Source organism: Salmo salar, chromosome 21 (genome assembly GCF_965601325.2).
Source record: "Salmo salar chromosome 21, fSalSal1, whole genome shotgun sequence".
Classification (NCBI taxonomy): Eukaryota; Metazoa; Chordata; class Actinopteri; order Salmoniformes; family Salmonidae; genus Salmo; species Salmo salar.
Window position 1 is genome coordinate 5,071,835 of NC_138311.1, and position 14,021 is coordinate 5,085,855.

A 14,021-nucleotide genomic window follows, 5' to 3' on the forward strand; every position below is an offset into this window, starting at 1 on the left:
ACATGTTTTCAAGTATCGGTGATAAATCAGGCATTCCAATTCTTGCATGGATTGTAATGGGCACATATTATGTGTGTAAAATACTTTTTTGAAGATTGTACTGATTATGATGAGCTAAGCTAATTCCAGCTATGTGTATGGAGCCATGTTTGTTGACATACAATGCATTCTGGGTTTCACGTAATCGTCTGTTGGACCAAAGATGCTATAACAAAATGAGGTGAGTAAGGGTTCACTCCTTTTTTGAGAACTTCAGGAAGTGAATGGTGGGATGTGAACCATGGTAGACGACATACCCCTGCAAAAGGCATACTATAAACAGACCAAAACTCATCTGGTCTTCTTATTATCTTTGGTTTCTGTGAGGAAAAAAAGCATGGCTGCGCGCTGAAACTAATCATCGTCGGATTACTTTCAATTTCTAGAAAGTGTTTTACTAAATTATTTTGATCAATGGTGAGCTCACCTGTGATGTGATTAATTATAAACTGTAATTGCTATTAGCTAATTCATATTGTAGTTTATGTCAGCCGATAGTTATAAAAATATGACCACTTGTGTTACGTCAATCTTTCCTCAGTTAGCGCTAGGACAAATGTAGCCTACATTTGTTCAGTTTGGATTAATGTGTTATGCTATAGATTATTCTGTGAATGTCTGAACACTGCATCCAAAAATAAACTTCTCACATTCTGGACATAACTTTGTAAGGACTGTGTTTGTGTAAATAGTTTCTAAAAAAGAAATGTGGCCAGCTCAAATGCCGATTGTTGCATAATTCGAAACTGGCCGTTCTAAATAAGCGTTCTAATCACACCGGTTTGATCGTATGCTACAGGGACCTCTGTAAAACATTCACACCTGTGTGTGCTGATACGTGTGAAAAGGTTAAATAAAGGACGAACCGTGGCTGCCTTCCAAGCAATGGGAACCTCCCCAGAAAGGAGAGACAGGTTAAAAAGTTTGGAGATAGGCTTGGCGATGATAGGGGCAGCAACCTTAAAGAAGAAAGGGTCTAAACCATCTGAGCCAGATGTTTTTTTGGGGTCAAGTTTCAGGGGCTCTTTTAGCACCTCGGACTCAGTGACTGCCTGCAGGGTGAAAACTTTGTAGTGGGGCAGGTGGAAAAAAGAGGGAGAAGCATAGTCGCATTAGAAGAGGTGGGAGATGAGTAGATATTGGAGGGGCAAGGAGGCATAGCTGAGTCAAATAGGAATCCTGACTTACCGTAATTTCCGGACTATTAAGCGCACCTGAATATAAGCCGCACCCACTGAATTTAAATGTTTTATTTTATTTTGAACATAAATAAGCCGCACATGTCTATAAGCCGCAGGTGCCTACCGGTACATTGAAACAAATGAACTTTACACAGGCTTTAACCTGTTATGGCTAGGGGGCAGTATTTTCACAGCCGGATAAAAAACGTACCCGATTTAATCTGGTTACTACTCCTGCCCAGAAACTAGAATATGCATATAATTATTAGCTTTGGATAGAAAACACTCCAAAGTTTCTAAAACTGTTTGAATGGTGTCTGTGAGTATAACAGAACTCATATGGCAGGCCAAAACCTGAGAAGATTCAATACAGGAGTGCCCTGTCTGACAATTTGTTGTCCTTCTGTTGCATCTCTATCGAAAATAGAGCATCTGTGCTGTAACGTGACATTTTCTAAGGCTTCCATTGGCTCTCTAAAGCCGCCAGAAAGTGGAATGGGGTGTCTGCTGTCTCTGGGCGAAGAACAGCAGGAGAATTTGAATGTGGTCAGCCTGGGGACAGTGACACTGGAGATGCGCAGTCACGAGACTACTCCATTTTTTCTTTCAGCCTTTGAATGAATACCACGTTGCCCGGTTGGAATATTATCGCTATTTTACTAGAAAAATTGCATAAAAATTGATTGTAAACAGCGTTTGACATGCTTCTAAGTACGGTAATGGAATATTTTGACATTTTTGGTCACGAAATGCGCTCGCGCGTCACCCTTCAGATAGTGACCTGAACGCACAAACAAAACGGAGCTATTTGAATATAACTATGGATTATTTGGAACCAAAACAACATTTGTTGTTGAAGTAGAAGTCCTGGGAGTGCATTCTGACGAAGAACAGCAAAGGTAATCCGATTTTTCTAATAGTAATTCTGAGTTTAGTGAGCCCCAAACTTGGTGGGAGTCAAAATAGCTAGCCGTGATGGCCGAACTATGTACTCAGAATATTGCAAAATGTGCTTTCGCCGAAAAGCTATTTTAAAATCTGACACCGCGATTGCATAAAGGAGTTCTGTATCTATAATTCTTAAAATAATTGTTATGTATTTTGTAAACGTTTATCATGAGTAATTTAGTAAATTCACCGGAAGTTTTCGGTGGGTATGCTAGTTCTGAACATCACATGCTAATGTAAAAAGCTGCCGCCGAAAATACTGCCGCCTATCCCAAAGAAGTTAAAGTTTAATGCTTAAAACCAGCAAATCAAATTGTTTGGGGACAGACTTGGTGGAGACAACCGAGAACTAAAGGTGATCCTTGGTAAAGATTGCCACTCCCCTACCTTTGGAAGATCTGTCATGCCGAAAAAGGTTATAACCAGAAAGGTTAACATCAGTATTCAAAACACTCTTCCTTAACCATGTCTCAGTAATGACATCACATCTGGATTGGAGCTGTGAATGCACATTTTCAATTGATCCATTTTAGGTAATACATTTCTAGTGTTAACGTGCAGAAAACCCAGGCTTTTACGAGAGCAGAAATCAGGGAAGCAGATATCAGAGCACAAGTCAGAATTGGGGCCAGCAACAGTAGATAGGCCAGGGTGTACATGCACATTTCCAGATATCATCAACAGTAATACAATCAAGGCACGGCATAGTACAGGGAGAGCTCTGCAGTGCTGATTTATAACATCTGAATGTGCATCAGATGGCAACAAGATCATGTTGTACAGCAAATTCATCAGGTAACATGCCAGCGAGAGGTAGTTAGAATAGTACGGGAGGCCAAAAGTCTGTGTAACCAGTAGAGAGTCAGAGTCCCGAGTTTGGGAACAAACATAGTCTGTCCCACGGTTGGGTAAAGAAAGTTCGTAGTCAACAAAGCATGCAGCATGCAGACAGCATGTAGTCAACAAAGCATGCATACCTGACTGCCCTTGACCAGCACAAAAACATCCTGGGGCATTTTGCATTAGCATTGAATAGCCCAAGCGATATTCAACTTTTCAGGGAAGTCAGGAACCAATATACTCAGTCAGTTAGGAAAGCTAAGGCTAGCTTTTCAAACAGAAATTTGCTTCTAATTCCAAAGGTTCTGGGACACTGTAAAGTCCATGGAGAATAAGAGCACCTCCTCCCAGCTGCCCACTGCACTGAGGATAGGAAACACTGTCACCACCGATAAATCTACAATAATCGATCATTTCAATAAGCATTTTTCCACGGCTGGCCAAGCTTTCCACCTGGCTACCCCTACCCTGGCCAACATCTCAGCACCCCCTGCAGCAACCCCCCCCCCCCCCGCTTCTCCTTCACCCAAATCCAGACAGCTGATGTTCTGAAAGAACTGCAAAATCTGGATCCCTACAAATCAGCTGGGCTAGACAATCTGGACCCTCTCTTTCTAAAATGATCTGCCAAAATTGTTGCAACCCCTATTACCAGCCTATTCAACCTCTCTTTCGTATCGTCTGAGATCCCCAAAGATTGGAAATCCTGCCGCGGTCATCCCCCTCTTCAAAGGGGGAGAAACTCTAGACCCAAATTGTTACAGATGTAAATCTATCCTGCCCTGCCTCTAAAGTCTTGGAAAGCCAAGTGAACAAACAGATCACCGACCATTTAGAATCCCACCGTACCTTCTCCACTATGCAACCTGGTATCCGAGCTGGTCATAGGTGCACCTCAGCCACGCTCAAGATCCTAAACGATATCATAACCGCCATCGATAAAAGACAGTACTGTGCAGCCGTCTACATCAACCTGCCAAGGCTTTCGACTCTGTCAATCACTGCATTCTTATCGGCAGACTCAATAGCCTTGGCATCTCAAAAAAATAAAATCCTCTATTTAACTAGGCAAGTCAGTTAAGAACAAATTCTTATTTTCAATGACGGCCTAGGAACAGTGCCTTGTTCAGGGGCAGAACGACAGATTTTTACCTTGCCAGTTCGGGGATTTGATCATGCAACCTTTAGGTTACTAGTCCAATGCTCAAACCACTAAGCTACTTGCCGCAAATGTCTGCCTCGCTGGTTCACCAACTACTTCTCAGATAGAGTTCAGTGTGTCAAATCCGAGGGCCTGTTGTCCGGACCTCTGGCAGTCTCTATGGGGGTGCCACAGGGTTCAATTCTTGGGCCAACTCTGTTCTCTGTATATGTCAATGATGTCGCTCTTGCTGCTGGTGATTCTCTGATCCACCTCTCAGCAGATGACACCATTCTGTATATATATGGCCCTTCTTTGGACACAGTGCTAACAAACCTCCAAGCGAGCTTCAACGCCATACAACACTCCTTCCGTGGCCTCCAACTGCTTTTAAATGCTAGTACAACTAAGTGCATACTCTTCAAACCGATTGCTGCCCGCAACCTCCCGCCCGACAAGCATCACTACTCTGGATGGTTTTCACTTAGAATATGTGGACAACTACAAATACCTAGGTGTCTGGTTAGACTGTAAACTCTCCTTCCAGACTCACATTAAGCATCTCCAATCCAAAATTAAATCTAGAATTGGCTTCCTATTTCGCAACAAAGCATCCTTCACTCATGCTGCCAAACCTACCCTTGTAAAACTGACTATCCTACCGATCCTTGACTTCGGCAATGTCATTTACAAAATAGCCCCCAACACTCTACTCAGCAAACTGGATGTAGTCTATCACGGTGCCATCCGTTTTATCACCAAAGCCCCATATACTACCCACCACTGCAACCTGTATGCTCTCGTTGGCTGGCCCTCACTACATATTCGTCGCCAAACCACTGGCTCCAGGTCATCTATAAGTCTTTGCTAGGTAAAGCCCCACCTTATCTCAGCTCACTGGTCACCATAGCAACACTCACCCGTAGCAGGTATATTGCACTGGTCATCCCCAAAGCCAACACTTACTTTGGCTGCCTTTCCTTCCAGTTCTCTGCTGCCAATGACTGGAACGAATTGCAAAAATCACTGAAGCTGGAGTCTTATATCTCCCTCTCTAACTTTAAGCATCAGCTGTCAGAGCAGCTTGCCGATCACTGTACCTGTACACAGCCAATCTGTAAATAGCACACACAACTACCTCCTCCCCATATTATTACTTACCCTCTTGCTCTTTTGCACCCCAATATCTCTACTTGCAGATCATCATCTGCACATCTATCACTCCTGTGTTAACGCTAAATTGTAATTATTTTCGCCTCAAGGGCCTATTTATTGCCTACCTCCCTACATTTACACATACTGTACATAGATTTTTCTATTTTTTTCCTATTTTTCTTTTATTTTGTGTTATTGACTGTACGTTTGTTTATGTGCAACTCTGTTTTTGTCGCACTGCTTTGCTTTATTCTTGGCCAGGTCGCAGTTGTAAATCAGAACTTGTTCTCAACAGGCCTACCTGGTAAAATAAAGGTGAAATAAATAAATAAAAGGAGTCATGAGGCAAATAGCAAAATAGGAAACTGTGCAAGAAAAAATTTAATATATAACGACTTGGGGCTAGCCATTGTAAGTTCAGAGTCACTCGCCCCAACAGTGTGTGTGCTGGAGGTGAGCGAAAGCCAGGGCAGATGGTGAACAGATCACCAGGTGTAAACCAAGCAGCAGTGCAGCAGGCAACGGGAGTAGGTGTCATACAGATTTCTTGTAGAAAATGCCACTGGGTGTTCTTTGAACTGCATAAGGGGGCTTCAAAGGGGACTCCTGCCACTTGTTGGGCCCAAAGGCCCCTGACACCTTTCACTTCACACCTCAGTGCTAATTGAAGTTGTATCTGGTCTGTCCTTGCAAGCCTGGCAGCCTTAACTCAGCATTCAGTCCTCATAAAGTAAAATCTATCATTGTAATGTACTTTATTTTTCATTTTTGTATTTCTTTTATGAATAATATTACTACACAGATCATACTCGTAATGTTAGCTAGCGAGCCCGCCAGCTAATGTTAGCTAGCTAGTTAACAGTACACTTTAACTTGAAATGAAAACGAATTTGTCAAAATTAGAAACGTGTCATTTCTGAAAATGTAGCTAGCTAACTATTTTACCTGTATATATGGATGGACGCTTCTCCCTCTCTGTCACAGATGCCATGGTTGCCCTTAGTTTGAAGATGTAATCTGGAGACAGGTGTTTTCTCCATCTCCTTAGCTATAATACTCTAATTCCACTGATTTCAAAACTCGATATCTCTGCATCATCGCAGCCAATCATGGCTAGTGGGAAGGTTGCTGGCTTTTTCTGTGGCTAAACCAACTAGGCTCATAATTTAAAATGTGTATTCATATTTACAGATGGCATATTAAGGCACACGAAAGTTCCCATGTTCCAGAAGACATTTCTGCCAAAAAATGCATTTTGATAAAATAAAATAAAGTTTACATTCGAATGGCTCTCCTGTGGAGTAGTGACACGTGACATACACATAGTTTACTGAAATTAGTCACATTACATGGCATTTTGTGTAGATCGTTGACGAAAAAATACAATTCTATCAATTTTAATCCCACTTTGCAACAAAATAAAATGTGAAGAAATCCAAGCGGGTGAATACTTATGACACTGTACATTCCAAATGGAACCCTATTCCCTACATAGTGCACTATGGGCTGTGGTCAAAAGTAGTGTACTATATAGGGAATAGGGTGCCATTTGGGACGCAGTGTTTATATTCTTATTTGGATCCGGATGCACACTACAGTTTATCAACATTCCGTTCAGTATTGCAATTACCATGTTGGTGCATTTCTGCATCCCTATGTATCCATCTACCCCACCATCATGATCACTGAGGACCTAGAATATTCCACACAATCTCTCTAGCCCCTGGAAAATGCTTGAGGTAAACACCAGTGTTTTGTTCGAGACCACCTAAGTGAGACGATTCAAGACCAAGACTGGAGAGGGGGTGAGACCGAGTTAAGACGGTGACCAGGAGGGGAACAACAGGTCCGAGTCAAGACCGAGACCAGACAAATTTGATTCCAATTCAAGACCATGATTGTAATTTTGTCAAATCAGCACCATAAGAGTTCAAAATGTCCAGTATTTCTGTGTTCATATTTCAGAACAACATATGGATTCTTTAAACATTCAGATAGAATAAATGCTGATGGAAAATAGAGACACTCTACAAATTATTACTAACCCAAACTCAGTGGGGAACAATGGGCCTTCTACGCCTTCAGAGAAGAGCTAAGGATTTATAAAATAATCATAATAATTCTATTATTTTCAACAATGTTTCCGATTTAAACTCTTCAGGTTTTGTTGGAAAGGAAAGGGTTAACACTGAAGAGGAAAAAAATATCCAATCAGGATTTTTCTTTGCTAGTCTCTGGGGAGATAAATCTACCTAGCTAAGTCAGCCATTGGCTTGGCCATCATAAGCTAGATATAAGGCATCTGCCATTCAACTGTATATGGGGCAACATTTTGGAGCGACAGTGGAATCAAGCAATTACATTTTGACTTGTTGGGTGGGTTCATTTTTACAAAAAAACGTATGGAAACTTTTAACAGGTCACTGTGCAATAGCGAGCAGTAGTTTTCCCACAGTTTAGCTAGCTTTTGTTGTCAGCTAGTTTGCAGTGGCTGCAACAGGAATTATCAAAAAGGATGTTGTTGCTAATGTTAGCTTCTCTCATTTCAAGACTAACTTTCAACAAGAAGTTATGTTTCAAATTATCATAATCTGGTGAGTGGAACTGTGTTAATTTTTGCAGCATGCTTGCTGTTATTTAGTCATATCTTTGAAAATAACTTGTGTGTGAAACTTGTTGCATTTAAACTTTAGGTCACCGGTTACTTTGTGTGCTAAACGTGAAATGTTTTTTGCAATAGGAAGTAATAGTTGTACATTTCGATTGGGAAATGCTAAATGTTTTTGTTTTGTTATTATTGGGACCTACTGGCTTATTATGTCTGAGTGAATGGACTGCTAATCCAATATTTTCCTATGTTTTTTTCTGAGTTTTCATACAGATCTTTGGATTTTCACTCTCAATATTATACTTTTCTTTATAGAGCATCACATTTTTGTCTGCTTAGAATGGCGCCGGAGGGGATGGCTTCCGTTTTGCGGGCTTCTAACCAACTGCTATTTTGTGTGTTTTTTTCTCCATGCCACAACCAGTTGAGAGCTACACACACTTGCTGCCTGCAGATGATATTCTACTGAAACTAGGCTGTGTGAGGCTCCCTTGAGAATATATTTCACCTGCTTTGCGATTGTGTAGGCTACTTTGTGCATGATTTCTCTATTGTACTAGATAATTGATAAGTCGTATAACTCCACTACCCTACTTTGATACACATCAGTAGGGATTAAGAAGTGAGCATACGCAATGCCCACTGAAAAAAAGTGGGTATACGGCTTATACCTGCGTATATCCTCCACTACACCACTGGCCCTTTGTGTTTTACAAAAAGTGCACTCTCCTACATGAGTGTGCCGGTATTACGGCTGCTGTCCTTTCAGAATCACAAACATGTCACACCCTGACGGCCTATAGGTTTCCCATTGCGCAAACATGTCTATAACAGATGTAAAGACTGTTAAGATATTCATGTGTATTTGGCCTGGCGAAGCAGTTTTATTCGCTGACTGAATGGAAGCTCTCCAAGGCAAACAGTGGCTACTTTAAAGAATCTCAAATATAAAATATATTTTGTTGAACACTTTTTTGGTTACTACATGATTCCATATGTGTTATTTCATAGTTTTGATGTCTTCACTATTATTCTACAATGTAGAAAATAGTAAATATAAAGAAAAACCCTGGAATGAGTAGGTGTGTCCAAACTTTTGACTGGTACTGTATGTATACGTGTGTGCACTTGTGCGTGTGTGTCTGCCAGTGAGTATGTGTGTTTGGATCGTGGTACTCCATCATCAAAGGGAGTTTCCATCACAGCTACTTCCTCTGTCAGAGCCACAGGAGCTCTGTTGGCAGTCTCTCAAGAAATCAAATCAAATCAAATGTTATTGGTCACATGCACCGAATTAAACAGGTGTAGACTTTACAGAGATATGGTTACTTACGAGCCCCTTTAAAACAATGCAGAGTTCAAAAGTAATACAATTAGCAAACAAAAATAGTAACACAGTAAATAACAATAACAAGGCTATATACAAGGAGTACCGGTACCGAGTCAATGTGCAGGGGTACGAGGTAGTTGAGGTAATATCTACATGTAGGTAGGGGTAAAAGTGACTAGGCAATCAGGATAGATGATAAACAGAGTAGCAGCAGTGTATGTGGAGAGTATGAAAATGTGTGTATGTGTGTCTGTGACGTTAATATGAATGTGTGTGTGTGTGTGTGTTTTGCGTATGTAGTGTGTGTGTGTGTGTTTTGCGTATGTAGTGTGTGTGTGTGTAAGTATGTGTGAGTGTCCAGTGAGTGTGCATAGAGTCAGTGCAAAAAAAGGTCAATGCAATAGTCCGGTTAGTCATTTCATTAACTGTTATGGCTGGGGGAAAGAATCTGTAGAACAGCTTGGGAGTAGAACTTGGCCTTTCATTCCAGCATGTGTGTGTGTGTGTGTGTGTGTATTTTTGTATGTAGGTCGATGCATAAAAAGAGTGCTTTTTGTGTCCATTTGATATTTTGAGTAGACATTGTGCAACAATACAGAATTTTATATTCTATTACTGTTATATTAAATGATGTGCACTTTAATATAAACCACATACCGTAGAGAATTCAATCAGATTTTTTATATGAATAAAGACTTGCTAAAGTGCATAAATACACACTTTTGACATTTTGTCCCTCCATCAACCCTGTGTCACTTTAAGATTTTAACCTACTTAGTTCGCCCTTCTTTGTAAAGCCCTAGTTGTTTTTGTTGCTTTTGTTGAGGTGAAATCGAACAAAAAAATTACACTTCTCAAAAGGCACCGACTTGATGGAACGTGTGTGCATGCATGGGCTTTGCATAGGTACTTGTGTGTGTGTGAGAGAGAGTGTGCGTTTTTGTCTGCTTGCTTACATTATAATACATCATCATCGGGAGTTTCTCCTTCAGTCTCTCTCTCTCTCTCTCTCTCTCTCTCAGCAAGTGCTTGGCCTTTCCTGCATCAACATTGAGACAGCTGTAAGCGATGCCTGCTGCTTTCCCCTTACCTTTAAAGCCCGACCATTCTGATCGGTCCGACCAGGAGGCGGCGACGACACAGCCATCGTTTATATGTCATTTAAAACTCATCGGTCATCACAAGCCTTGCCATTACAGCCACATCTACGCATGTGTTTCAACGTGCCTATTGAAGTCACACAGGGAAATGTAACCACAATGAGGTGACAAGCTGTGTTTGTGTGTGTCGGAGGGGAGTTGTGTGTGTGTCATCTATTGTGCATTTGTCCTTTTAGCAGTCTGAACTAGAAGCAGGACAAGATACCACCATGGTCTGTGTGTCTCTTTGTCACTGGTCTGATTTTGAAGGAGAACTTACATTAAGGCACCATTGGAAATCGAGCTGTTCTTCCTCTAGAATGGGATTGTATTCTAGAATGGAAGTAAACTATGTTCTATGGGGAGCGGTAGATTTTCTAAAGGGGAAAGGTAACTGCCTTAACTGTAATTCATTTTGCACCAACATTCCTATTTTTAAAAATAGGTAGTTTCTGTCTGTCTGTTTCATGTTAAGTAGACTGGGAATGTCTGACGGAATGTGATCAGAAAACAAAACTTTTGTTCTTATTCTAGCTGGTTTACATAACCCACCACTGAAACTGAGAGAAGGAGTGTGTGTGTGTGAGAGAGAGTGAGTGAATGAGTGAGAGTTCTCCTTCAAAATCAGACTAGAGACAGACAGACAGACACAGAGACAGAGACAGACACAGAGACAGACACAGAGACAGACAGACAGACAATGGTAGCATCTTGTCCTGCTGCTTCTGCTAGCTCAGACTGCCAAAAAGGACAAATGTTCCTCAAATTGGCACAGTGAATGGCACATTACTGGCACAGTGAATAGCTAGGCCTACTGTACATTACTGGCACACTATATGGGGGAGATAAATCACACAGAAACTCTCTCCCCATAGAGGCAAACGATTCTCAACCTGTGTGTGTGTGTGTGTGTGTGTGTGTGTGTGTGTGTGTGTGTGTGTGTGTATGTATATAGAGATGAGCAACATTACAAAGTTACAAAATACATTAACCTGTTGGGTCTAGGGGGCAGCATTTGCACGTCTGGATAAAAAAAATGTACCCGATTTAATCTGGTTACTAATCCTACCCAGTAACTAGAATATGCATATACTTATTATATATGGATAGAAAACACTCTAAAGTTTCCAAAACTGTTTGAATGGTGTCTGTGAGTATAACAGAACTCATTTGGCAGGCAAAACCCTGAGACATTTTCTGACAGGAAGTGGATACCTGATGTGTTGTATTGACTTTAAACCTATCCCATTGAAAAACACAGGGGTTTAGGAATATTTTGGCACTTCCTATTGCTTCCACTAGATGTCACCAGCCTTTACAAAGTGTTTTGAGTCTTCTGGAGGGAGATCTGACCGAACAAGAGCCATGGAACGGTGATGTCCCATTAGACACCTGGCGCGCTACTTCATGTTGGGTACCCTCGTTCCAATACGTTATAAAAGAGTATGCATTCGTCCACCTTGAATATTATTCATGTTCTGGTTAAAAAAGGCCCTAATGATTTATGCTATACAACGTTTGACATGTTTGAACGAACGGAAATATATTTTTTCCCCTCGTTCATGACGAGAAGTCCGGCTGGCTTACATCATGTGCTAACGAGACGGAGATTTTTGGACATAAATGATGAGCTTTTTTGAACAAAACTACATTCGTTATGGACCTGTGATACCTGGAAGTGACATCTGATGAAGAGAATCAAAGGTAATGGATTATTTACATAGTATTTTCGATTTTAGATCTCCCCAACATGACGTCTAGTCTGTATCGCAACGCGTATTTTTCTGGGCGCAGTGCTCAGATTATTGCAAAGTGTGATTTCCCAGTAAGGTTATTTTTAAATCTGGCAAGTTGATTGCGTTCAAGAGATGTAAATCTATAATTCTTTAAATGACAATATAATATTTTACCAATGTTTTCTAATTTTAATTATTTAATTTCTGACGCTGACTTGACTGCCGGTTATTGGAGGGAAACGATTTCCTCAACATCAATGCCATAGTAAAACGCTGTTTTTGTATATAAATATGAACTTGATAGAACTAAAAATGCATGCATTGTCTAACATAATGTCCTAGGAGTGTCATCTGATGGAGATTGTAAAAGGTTAGTGCATCATTTTAGCTGGTTTTATGGTTTTGGTGACCCTGTCTTTGACTTGACAAAACATTACACACAACTCTTGTAAATGTACTGTCCTAACATACTCTAAATTTATGCTTTCGCCGTAAAACCTTTTTGAAATCGTAAAACGTGGTTAGATTAAGGAGATGTTTATCTTTCAAATGGTGTAACATAGTTGTATTTTTGAAAAATTTGAATTTTGACATTTATTTGGATTCAAATTTGCCGCTCTTGAAATGCACCTGCTGTTGATGGAGTGCACCACGGGTGGCACGCTAGCGTCCCACCTAGCCCCAAGAGGTTAAAGATGTGTCAAAATTAATGTATTTGTATTTTTAAAACATTTCAAAATGTTTTATTGCTATGACTTTGATATGTGGTTGTTAATCTGTTAAGTTGAAGGAACTGACTATAAAAGCCAATTTATGTTTGATCTGAAAATGTGATATGGAGGCTCCGTACAGAGGGTGTGACGCAACTGCGGATCCTCCGCAGGCTCACAGAGTCCAAATCGAGCTCCGTACGGCAATGCCGTGCACCTCCCAAATCTTGTAACAATGCGGAGCACTCCGCATAGCTCCGCATTGACATGATTGGTTGATGGTAGAGGTACATCCTGTATTTCACAAATTCACTTCCTTGACAACAAACATGGAGAACTTTGATGAAAGGCTAATCAGGATACCTTGTGTAGGTATTTCAAAGACACAAAAAAAAATTGAAATCCGGGAAAGGTTTGGGATAGTGACAGATGCGTCGAAGCGGTTAATGGAACGCGGACCATTGGGGATAGAAGGACGTTGAATTGGTGCATATTCAACAAATCTGATCTAACAAAGTGGATATTTGTGATGTATTGTAACAGGCCCACAATCTGGTTACTAAAATCAAATTTGTATATATTTGACTGTTTTCACTGCATAACATTTATTAGTTGTCCCTTTTCAGGTTTAGAAAAAGTGACTGCTAAATGCTAACTACTGTTTGTATAAACTGGTAGCATAGCTAATATACAGAAATCAGTGGTGGTAGTCAAAGTAGTTTTTAACTGTATGCAGCTGGCTGATGACATGAACATGTGTTGGGGTTTGACCTCCATACAAGCATTATAATCCTTTACCTCAACATAGTGTGAAATACACATAGAAACAATAGTCTAAATGTAGGCTAATTGTGCTGGGAGGAAATAGGGAGATTCGGGATGGAGATGCAGGTGGGAAAACAGTCCAACATTTTTACTTCATGCAATCTTGGCTGAGCTCCTATGTCAAGCACAGGGAAACAGACTCCAACATCTTGTCTTTTTGTTTAGCCAGTTGCTTGTAATTAGCTGGATGGCTATAGCGATTATCCCTGAATCACTATGAGTGGTGTGGTGCAGACCAATTTATTGGTTGCGTATGACATCTCCTCAAAGCGCAAGCATGAAATGCTAATACTTCAGCGGAGGCCACATTGCAGTAAATGCTGTACGGCCACTGCAGACCTCGGATTGACCATGAAGAGCCTTTAAGTC

The 14,021-nt window shown here is 40.8% G+C and overlaps 1 protein-coding gene across 3 annotated transcripts in view; it reads right to left on the minus strand.

Annotated features, from left to right (window-relative positions):
- nalcn (sodium leak channel, non-selective) overlaps positions 1–14,021 on the minus strand; it is a 363,467-nt gene that overhangs the window by 237,097 nt on the left and 112,349 nt on the right. The window lies entirely within an intron of this gene.